This window comes from Marmota monax, unplaced genomic scaffold, assembly GCF_021218885.2.
Source record: "Marmota monax isolate L192 unplaced genomic scaffold, Marmota_monax_Labrador192_F-V1.1 WCK01_AAM20220418_F8-fsc00671, whole genome shotgun sequence".
Lineage (NCBI taxonomy): Eukaryota > Metazoa > Chordata > Mammalia > Rodentia > Sciuridae > Marmota > Marmota monax.
The window spans coordinates 56,771-68,124 of record NW_026695249.1 but is presented as its reverse complement, the minus strand read 5'-3'; positions in this window follow the sequence as shown (position 1 = coordinate 68,124).

The window sequence follows — 11,354 nt, the reverse complement described above, 5'->3', positions numbered from 1 at the left end:
GGAATCAGGAGTGGCGCGGGACCCGCTGCTCAGAACCCCAGGCTACCGCTCCCACCAGTGCTGACAACTGAGGTCTCTTGCACCAGCTACTGGGGGCGTAGCTACAAGAGGGCAAGAAAAATTCGCTGAGGGTTCTCAGCCCCAAGCTCCACAAACTTACGGTCTGAGGGAATGGCAAACAGGGAGAGTATGCCCAGTCATTCAAGAAAACAGGGCTCCCGGGAGCAGCAGACCTGGCGTGTAGCCATTATTGTGGTGAGCATCACCAGTGAGTGGGGCCTGGCTTGAGGAAAAGTGGGGAAGTGACTAGACACAAGAGAAGGCCCTAGGCACTCAGGATTGGAGACCCTCCCAGTCTGGGAGGAGGAGCAGCTGCACAGTGATTTGTTCCCACGTATTGAGAGGAGAAGCTTGCCCGAGGGCACAGTTCCACCTACTGGAAGAGAAGTTAATCAAACTCTAAGACTGCATTTATTAATTTTTTTATTATTATTTGGGGTATTTTTTCTTTCATTTTCATTTTTTTTATTTTTTAAATTTTTTAAAAATATTTTTTGTATTATTTTTTAATTTTAATTTTATTTTTTTTGATTATTTTATTTATTTCTTTTTTCTTTTTTTCTTTTCTATTTTTTTCTTTTCTCTTTTCATTTTTTTAAATTTCCTTATTCCCCCTTCCTTGAATTCTACCTGCTTACTCTCATTCTCTGTAGCAACTTCTTCCCTTCCCTTCTAATACCTTTCCTCCCAAGCATCAAATAAATTTATAGGAGTAAATAGTAACTCAGCAGTCAAACAGAACAAGAAGTAACATGAGCAACATGAAAAGGTAAGTAAGAAAAGGAGTACAAACAATGCAGGACAGCCTAAATATTCAGGAGGAGCTAGAGGCATCAGAAAAATGGTCAAATAAAGAACTCAATGAATACCTTAGACAGATGGAATGGAACCTTAAAGAGGATATGAGACATCAAATTCAAACAGTGAAAGAACACATTGAAAATGAATTACATAAACAGATAAAAGAAGCACATAAGCATCTTTATCAGGAGATAGAGATTATAAAAAGAATCAAACAATAATTCTAGAAATGAAGGAAACTATAAACCAAATTAAAAACTCAAATGAGAGTATCACTAACAGAGTGGAGCAAGGAGAAGCCAGACGTCAGATAATGAAGACAAAATATATCATCTTGAAAAGAGTCTAGCCCACTCAGAAAGGCTGGTAAAAAATCACAAGAAAAATATCCAAGAGATATGGGCTAGCATTAAAAAAAAAAAAAAAACTTAAGAGTCATCGGGATAGAGGAAGGTATAAAGGTTCAATCCAAGGGAAAGAGCAACCTGCTGAATGAAATAATTATAGAAAACTTTCCAGCAATAAAAAAGGAAATGGATATACAAATTGTAGATGCATACAGGACACCGAGCATACAAAATCACAGTAGACCAATGCAAAGACACATTGTTATGAAGATATCCAACATACAGAACAAAGAGAAAATATTAAAAGCTACAAGAGAAAAGAGGCAGATTACATTCAGGGGTAAACCAAAAAGGTTAACAACGGATTTTTCATCACAGATGCTGAAAGCGAGAAGATCCTGGAACAACGTATTTCAAACAGTGAAAGACAATGGATGCCAACCAAGAATTTTGTATCCAGCAAAATTAAGCTTCAGGTACGACGACAACGAAATAAAAATCTTTCATGATAAATAAAAGTTAAAAGAATTTTGCAGCCAGAAAACCAGCATTGCAAAGCATCTTGAGCAAAACACTACACGAGCAAGAAATGAAAAACAATAACCAAAACCAACAGTGGGAAGTGCTTCAGTAAAGACAGAGGGCAGGGGAAAAGCTAATCATGGAGAAACAAACTAAATTTAAAAAAAAAAAAGATAAATAGTCAAACATGGCTAGAAGTACAAATCATATATCAATAGTAACTCTAAACGTTAATGGCTTAAACTCTCCAATAAAGCGACATAGGCTGGTAATATGGATTAAAAAAAAATCCAACAACATCAGGAGACACATCTGATTTGAAAAGACATACACAGGCTGAAGGTGAAAGGTTGGGAAAAAATATACCACGCACATGGTCCTCGTAAGCAAGCAGGGGTGGCCCATCCTCATATAGAATAAAATCGACTTCAAGACTAAGTTAATCAAAAGGCATAAGGAAGGACATTATATACTGTTAAAAGGAACCATTCACCAACAAGACATAACAATTATCAATATTTATGCACCAAATAATGGTTCTGCGATGTTCATAAAACAAACTCTCCTCAAGTTCAAGAATCAAATAGACCACAACACAATAATTATGGGTGACTTCAACACACCTCTCTACCATCGGACAGATCCTCCAAACAAAAGTTGAATAAAGAAACTATAGAACTCAATATCACAATCAATAACCTAGACTTAACCGACATATATAGAATATATCAACCATCATCAAGTGGATATACTTTTTTCTCAGCAGCACATGGATCCTTCTCAAAAATAGACGAATATTATGCCATAGGGCAACCCTCAGTAAATATAAAGGGGTGGAGATAATCCCATGCATTTTATCTGATCATAATGGAATGAAACTGGAAATCAATGATAAAAGACGGAAGGAAAAATCCTACATCACATGGAAAATGAACAATATGTTACTGAATGATCAATGGGTTACAGAAGACATAAAGGAGGATATCAAAAAATTCTTAGAGATAAATGAAAATACAGACACAACATATCAGAATCTATGGGACAAAATGAAAGCAGTTTTAAGAGGGAAATTCATTGCCTTGGGGTCATTCCTCAAAAAAAGAAAAAAAAAAAAAAACAACAAATAAATGAGCTCACACTTCATCTCAAAGCCCTAGAAAAGGAAGAGCAAAACAACAGCAAATGTACTAGAAGGCAAGAAATAATTAAAATCAGAGTGGAAATCAGCGAAATTGAAACAAAAGAAACTATTTAAAAAATTGACAAAACTAAAAGTTGGTTCTTTGAAAAAATAAGTAAGATTGACAGACCCTTAGCCATGCTAATGAAGAGAAGAAGAGAGAGAACTCAAATTACTAACATACGGGATGAAAAAGGCAATATCACAACAGACACTTAAGAAAAGCCCAGGACCAGATGGGTATACAGCGGAGTTTTACAAAACCTTTAAAGAAGAATTAATACCAATAATTTTCAAGTTATTTCAGGAAGTAGAAAAAGAGGGAGCTCTTCCAAATTCATTCTATGAGGCCAACATCACTCTGATTCTGAAATCAGACAGAGACACTTCAAAGAAAGAAAACTACAGACCAATATCTCTAATGAACCTAGATGCAAAAATCCTCAATAAAATTCTGGAGAATCGGATACAAAAAAACATCAAAAAAATTGTGCACCATGATCAAGTAGGATTCATCCATGGGATGCAAGGATGGTTCAATATACGGAAATCAATAAATGTTATTCACCACATCAATAGATTTAAAGATAAGAACCATATGATCATCTCGATAGACGCAGAAAAAGCATTCGACAAAGTACAGCATCCCTTTATGTTCAAAACAGAAAAACTAGGGATAACAGGAACTTACCTCAACATTGTAAAAGCTATCTATGCTAAGCCTCAGGCTAGCATCATTCTGAATGGAGAAAAATTGAAGGCATTCCCTCTAAAATCTGGAACAAGACAGGGATGCCCTCTATCACCACTTCTATTCAATATAGTTCTCGAAACACTGGCCAGAGCAATTAGAAAGACGAAACAAATTAAAGGCATAAAAATAGGAAAAGAAGAACTTAAATTATCACTATTTGCAGGTGACATGATTCTATACCTAGCAGCCCCTAAAGGGTCTACAAAGAAACTACTAGAACTAATAAATGAATTCAGCAAAGTGGCAGGTTATAAAATCAACATGCATAAATCAAAGGCATTTCTGTATATCAGCGACAAAACTTCTGAAATGGAAATGAGGAAAAACACCCCATTCACAACATCCTCAAAAAAAATAAAATACTTGGGAATCAATCTAACAAAAGAGGTGAAAGATTTATACAATGAAAACTACAGAACCCTAAATTGAGAAATAGAAGAAGATCTTAGAAGATGGAAAAATATACCCTGTTCATGGATAGGCAGAACTAACATCATCAAAATGGCGATATTACCCAAAGTTCTCTATAGGTTTAATGCAATGCCAATCAAAATCCCAATGGCATTTCTTGTAGAAATAAATAAAGTAATCATGAAATTCATATGGAAAAATAAAAGACCCAGAATAGCAAAAGCAACTCTAAGCAGGAAGTGTGAATCAGGCAGCGTAGCGATACCATATTTCAAACTATACTACAGAGCAATAGTAACAAAAACAGCATGATACTGGTACCAAAACAGGCAGGTGGACCAATGTACAGAATAGAGGACACAGAGACTAATCCACAAAGTTATAACTATCTTATATTTGATAAAGGGGCTAAAAGCATGCAATGGAGGAAGGATAGCATCTTCAACAAATGGTGCTGGGAAAACTGGAAATCCATTTGTAACAAAATGAAACTGAATCCCTTTCTCTCACCATGCACAAAAGCTAACTCAAAATGGATCCAGGAGTTTGAAATCAAAGCAGAGACTCTGCATCTGGTAGAAGAAAAAGTTGGCTCCGATCTACATATTGTGGGGTTGGGCTCCAAATTCTTTAATAGGACAACCATAGCACAAGAGTTAATAACAAGAATCAACAAATGAGACTTACTGAAACTAAAAAGTTTTTTCTCAGCAAAAGAAACAATAAGAGAAGTAAATAGGGAGCCTACATCATGGGAACAAATTTTTACTCCTCACACTTCAGATAGAGCCCTAATATCCAGAGTATACGAAGAACTCAAAAAATTAAACAATAAGATAACAAATAACCCAATCAACAAATGGACCAAGGACCTGAGCAGACACTTCTCAGAGGAGGACATGCAATCAATCAACAAGTACATGAAAAAATGCTCACCATCTCTAGCAGTCAGAGAAATGCAAATCAAAACCACCCTAAGATACCATCTCACTCCAGTAAGATTGGCAGCCATTATGAAGTCAAACAACAATAAGTGCTGGAGAGGATGTGGGGAAAAGGGTACTCTTGTACATTGCTGGTAGGACTGCATATTGATGTGGCCAATTTGGAAAGCAGTATGGAGATTCCTGGGAAAGCTGGGAATGGAACCACCATTTGACCCAGCTATTGCCCTTCTGAGACTATTCCCTGAAGACCTTAAAAGAGTGTACTACAGGGATACTGCCACATCGATGTTCATAGCAGCACAATTCACAATTGCTAGACTGTGGAACCAACCCAGATGCCCTTCAATAGATGAATGGACTAAAAAAATGTGGCATTTATACACAATGGAGTATTATGCAGCACCAAAAAATGACAAAATCATTTTACCCTAAGCAAAACCCTAAACCTAAGGGTAACCCTAGTCCTATCACTAATCCTTAGGCTAACCAAAACACTCACTTTATTAATAGCCCTTACCCTTGCCCTTATTCTAGATATAACCCTATCCAAAAGCCTAACACTAACCCTGACCCTTTTATTGAACTACCACTAATCCTGGGTCTAATCATAACCCTAACCCTAACCCAAAACCTACTATAATCGTATCACTAGACCTAATCCTGAACCTAAACCTCAGACTAGCCCTAACCAAAACTCAGAACCTAACTCTTACACGAAACATAACCTTAACCAAACCGTAGTTCTAACTTTCACCCTTACCCTAAATCAAGACCTAATCTTAACCATGACTCAAGCCCTAACCTTAAATCTAACTGTATCATTACCCTAAATATAAACCTTACACTAATGCTAACCCTAGGCCGAACCCTAAACATATCAGTATCCCCAAACTTATCAATTACCATAAACCTACCCTGAACCCTAGACCTAATCCAATCACTACCCTAGTCCTAAACCTAATGATAATTCTAACCCTAACCCTAAACTCAAGCCTAAACCAAACCCTAACACTGACACTGACCCTAATAATTCCCCTAGCTCTAAACCTCACTCTTACCCTATACCTAACCCTTACACTAGACCTAGCCATAATACTAACCCCAAAACTATCACTAAGCTTAATCTTAGACCTGATATTAGCCTTAGCCATGATACTAGCCCTAAACCTAACACAACCCCTAGCCCTTATCCTAGTTCTAAACATAGCCTTAATTATAACACTAACCATAACCCTAGGCCTAACTCTAACACTAACCCTAGTCCTACTCTTAGACCTAATTTAGCCCTATCCCTAACTTTAACCCTAACCCTAGCTCAAAGACTAACTCTAACTCTCACCATACTCCTAACTGTAGTTCTAACCCTATACTTTGCTGGAACCCTAATCCTAGTCAAAACCATAGGTCTACACCTAGCCCTATTCATAGCCCTACCAGCAACCATAGATCTAACCCTAACTCTAAATCTAACCCTATCTCGTAGCCTAAACTTCAAACTAAACATAGCCCTAAACCTAAGGCTAATCCTAAAATCAGCACTAACCCTAACCCTAAAACAAAACCAAGCCATAAACCTTACCCTAACCCTTAATATAAACTAAGCCCTAAACCTACACTTAGCCATAACTCTAGCCCTAATTTGAGTTTTAAGCCAAACCCTAAAACTAACCCTGACCCTGATTCTGACCTTAACATTAACCATAGCTCTAAACATCACCCTAACCCTATACCTAAAACTAACAATAGACCTAGCCGTAACCCCAACCCTAAAATAAGCTCAAATTGCAATCCTGGTACTTACATTAGTCATTACCCTAAACCTAGCATTAACTTAACCCCAAACCTAGACTTATTCTGAGCACTAACCCTAGATTTATCCCTAACCCTAACACTATCACTAATCATAACAATATTCCTAGCTGTAACCCTAGATTTAAACCAAACTCTAACCCTAAGCCTAAACTTCTGAGTAATCTTAACAATAATCCAAGCCATATTCCTATCTCTAACCCTATCCATTACCCTAAACATAACCCTAACCCTAATGCTAAACCTTGGCCTAAACCTAACCGTATCACTAATCCTAACCCTATCAATTACCCTAAACCTAACCTGAAATATAAACCTAACACTATCTTTACCCTAAACCTAACTCTAATGCTAATTCGAGCCCTAACATTAAACTTTACCCTTTCCAAAACACTAATCGTGACCCTTACCTAGCCATAAGATTAACTCTAACTCTTGCCCTGGCCCTAGCCCTAATTCTATCCTTAGCCTTAATCCTAATCCTAGATCTAAGCCTAAGTCTAAATCTAAACCTAACTCTAAATTTAACTGTAAAAATAAACCTAAACCAAAACCTAACACTACCCCTAACCATAACGCTACTCCTAAATCATGCCCTATCCCTAGCCTTAGCCATAAACCAAAACCAAGCCATAGCCTTAATCCTAACCCTTAACTTAAACCAAACACTACAACTAACCCTAAAACTAACTCTAAAACTAAACCTGACCCTGACACTGACCCTAACACTAATCCTAGCTGTAAACAAAACCCTAAACTTAAATTAACTTTAACACTATATCTAGCCTTAATCTAACCCTAAATCTAGCCTTAATCATAACCCTAGTTCATGCATTCATCATTGTCCTAACCGGAGTCCTAACCCTAACACAAATTCTACCCCTAATCTGAGCCCTAACCCTAGCTTTAAACATAATACTAGCCCTAACCCTAACCCTAACACTATCCCTAACCCTATCTCTAACCCTATTCCTTACACTAAGCCAAACACTAACCCAAATGCTAACCCTAGTCCTAATCCTAATCCTTATTCTAACTTAAATACTAACATAATACTAGTCTTAACCCTAGCCATCATTCTACCTCTAAACCTAAACCTGACCCTCATCTGGCCCTAACAGTAACTCTAGGTGTAGACCTGACTCTAATCCTAAACCAAACACTAATACTAGCCCTATTGGAAAACTTATACCTATAGCTAAGCCTAAAACTAGACCTAGACCCAAAGTTAATCATAAATAAAGCTATAATTCTAGCTCTAGACCTAAACAAAAACCTATCATTAGCCCTAACAATAACCCTTAACCTAAACCGAATATTTACCCTACCTCTAGACCTAAACCTAGTCCTAATTCTGGATCTAACCCTAACCCTAAACCTATCCCAAAAACTGACCCTGATTCTAACACTGAACCAAGCTTTAAACCTGACACTAACCAAAAAACTAGACCTGACATTGGACCTAGACATAACCCTAACTCTAAAACTAGCCCTAAACACAACCCTAGCTCTTACATTACCCATAGTCCTAAAACTAGCCCTAAACCTAACACAAAACCTAGGCCTAATTGTAGGCCTAAACTTATCTCTTAGCGTAACCCTCAGCCTAACCCTAGCCCTAAACCTAGCCCTAACCTAAGTCTCGCCTTAGAAATAGCTGTAGGGGGGCTAATAGATGTCAGTACAAGGGTTGCTCCTCCAATTAGATGTATAAGAAGATGGCCAGCCGTGATATTAGCTGTTAGTCGAACGGCTAGTGCTATAGGTTGAATAAAAAGGCTGATTGTTTCAATAATAATAAGTATGGGAATAAGTATAATTGGGGTTCCTTGTGGGAGAAAATGGGCTAATGATGCTTTGATTTTGTGACGAAACCCAGTAATTACTGCTCCTGCTCATAGAGGAACAGCTATTCCTAGATTTATTGATAGCTGGGTAGTGGGTGTAAAAGAATGGGGTAGTAAACCTAGAAGATTAGTTGAGCCAATAAATATAATTAATGAAATTAGTATTAGGGCTCAGGTTCGTCCTTTTGGGTTATGCATAATCATTATTTGTTTTAATACAAGTTGGATTAGTCATTGTTGAAATGATACTAAACGGTTATTTACTAGTCGAGTAGGGGAGGGGAAGAGTAAATTGGGAAATATAATAATAAAAAGGACAATAGGAAAGCCTATTAATGTAGGGGTAATGAAAGAGGCAAATAGATTTTCGTTCATTTTTCTTCTCAAGGAGTTTTGTGCTCGACTAGTTTGATGTCTTTGGAGGAAATACTAGACGGATAATAGTGATTTGAGATTTTGAGTTGAAATATAAAGAAAAGGGCTAAAATTATAGATAAAATTGTGATAAATCATGCAGATGTATCTAGTTGGGGCATTTCATTATGAGGAGATTTGGTTCCTAATCTTCAACTTAAAAGGTTGATGCTGCTATAGCTTCATAATGAATTTATAATATTGATGAGGATCAGTTTTCAAAGTGTTTTAACGGGACTAGTTCAAGAACGATTGGTATGAAGCTATGATTTGACCCACAAATTTCAGAGCATTGTCCGTAATATAGTCCTGGTCGTGTTGATGTTAGTGTCGCTTGATTGAGTCGGCCTGGAATTGCATCTGTTTTTAACCCAAGGGATGGGACTGCTCAAGAGTGAAGTACGTCTTCAGATGAAATTAATATTCGTACGGGTAGTTCTATTGGAAGAACAACTCGATTATCAACTTCTAGAAGTCGTAGGCCTCCTGGGGTTAAGTCTGAGGTTGGAACTATGTAGGAGTCAAAATTAAGATCTTCATAGTCTGTATATTCGTAGCTTCAATATCATTGGTGGCCTATTGTTTTTACTGTTAAGGATGGGTCATTAATTTCGTCTATTATATATAGAATACGTAGGGAGGGAAGAGCGATTAGGATAAGGATAATAGCAGGAAGAATGGTTCAAATAGTTTCTACTTCTTGGGCATCTATAGTGCTTGTGTGAGTTAATTTTGTAGTTAGTATTAATGAAATGATGTAAAGAACTAGAGAGCTAATTAAGAAAACAATTATAAGGGTATGGTCGTGAAAATGTAAAAGCTCTTCCATAATTGGGGATGTGGCGTCTTGAAATCCTAATTCGAGTGGGTATGCCATAGAGATATATAGGAGTTTAACCTATAAATTAACTTTGACAAAGTTATGTAATTATTTTACTAACATCTCATGAAGAAAGTCATAGTGGCTATGGGGCTAGCTTGAAACTAGTTTTAGGAAGTTCGATTCTTTCCTTTCTTGATCTAAACTTTAATATAAGCGGGTTCTTCAAATGTGTGATAGGGTGGAGGACATCCATGTAGTCACTCTAAGTTAGTTGGTGTTAACTCTACGGTAAGTACTTCTCGTTTTGATGCAAATGCTTCTCAAATTATAAAAATTATAATTATAACAGCTGTAAGAGAGATGAATGAGCCTATTGAGGATACAGTATTTCATGCTGTATATGCATCTGGGTAGTCAGAGTATCGTCGTGGTATACCTGATAATCCTAGGAAATGTTGAGGGAAGAAGGTTAAATTTACTCCAACAAACATTACAGTAAAATGAATTTTAGCTCATATATCATTTAGTGAATAACCAGAAAAAAGGGGAAATCAGTGAACAAATCCTCCTATAATGGCAAATACGGCCCCCATTGATAATACATAGTGGAAGTGAGCTACAACATAATATGTATCGTGTAGAACAATATCTAATGAAGAGTTAGCTAAGACAATTCCTGTTAAGCCTCCTACGGTAAATAAAAAAATGAAACCAAGTGCTCATAGTATTGCTGGTGATCACTTAATATTACCTCCGTGCAGGGTTGCTAATCAGCTAAAAACTTTTACTCCTGTAGGAATAGCAATAATTATGGTTGCGGATGTAAAATAAGCTCGAGTGTCTACATCTATTCCAACAGTAAATATATGATGGGCTCATACAATAAATCCAAGAAAACCAATAGATATTATGGCTCAGACTATTCCTATATAACCGAATGGTTCCTTTTTACCTGAGTAGTATGTTACGATATGAGAAATTATGCCAAATCCTGGAAGAATAAGGATATTATTATTATTATCTCACCTTAGAACTAACCCTAGCTCAAAGCCTAACCTTTACACTATGCATAATGCTAGCTCTATCCTAAACCCTAACCATAGCCCTAGCACTAATCCTAACGTTAAACCTTGCCTGAACTTTAGCTCTAACCATAATCATTATCCTAAAACTAACCCTAATCCCAATTAAAACCCTATCCCTAACAATAAACCCCATAAATGTAAACCTAGACCAAAACCTAAACCTAACCCTTGCCCTAGCACTAACTCTAGCTCAAACACTAACCTTTACCCTAACCTAACCATAATCCTAGCCCTAAACCTAACACTTACCCTAACCCTAAAATTTACCACAAATCATACCCTACACCTATCCCTAAACCTAAACCTAATCCTAGACTTAATCCAAACCATAACCTAGCCCTAACCATAGATCTA